Genomic DNA, 207 nt, shown 5'->3' with positions numbered 1-207 from the left:
TGTATGTATATATATATATATATATATATCTTTGTATGTATGCGTGTGTGTGTATGTGTGTATATGTGTGAGATTAGTATTGATTCATTTTTAATGCATTTTCAAACTATGTATGTTTTGATACACTTAAAAAAATATTTTGTATATATAAATGTATATATATATATATAAATGTATATATATATATATAAATGTATATCATATATA

This window comes from Octopus bimaculoides, chromosome 23 (genome assembly GCF_001194135.2).
Source record: "Octopus bimaculoides isolate UCB-OBI-ISO-001 chromosome 23, ASM119413v2, whole genome shotgun sequence".
NCBI lineage: Eukaryota > Metazoa > Mollusca > Cephalopoda > Octopoda > Octopodidae > Octopus > Octopus bimaculoides.
The sequence above is the reverse complement of the archived record's forward strand: the minus strand, read 5'-3'. Positions refer to the sequence as shown.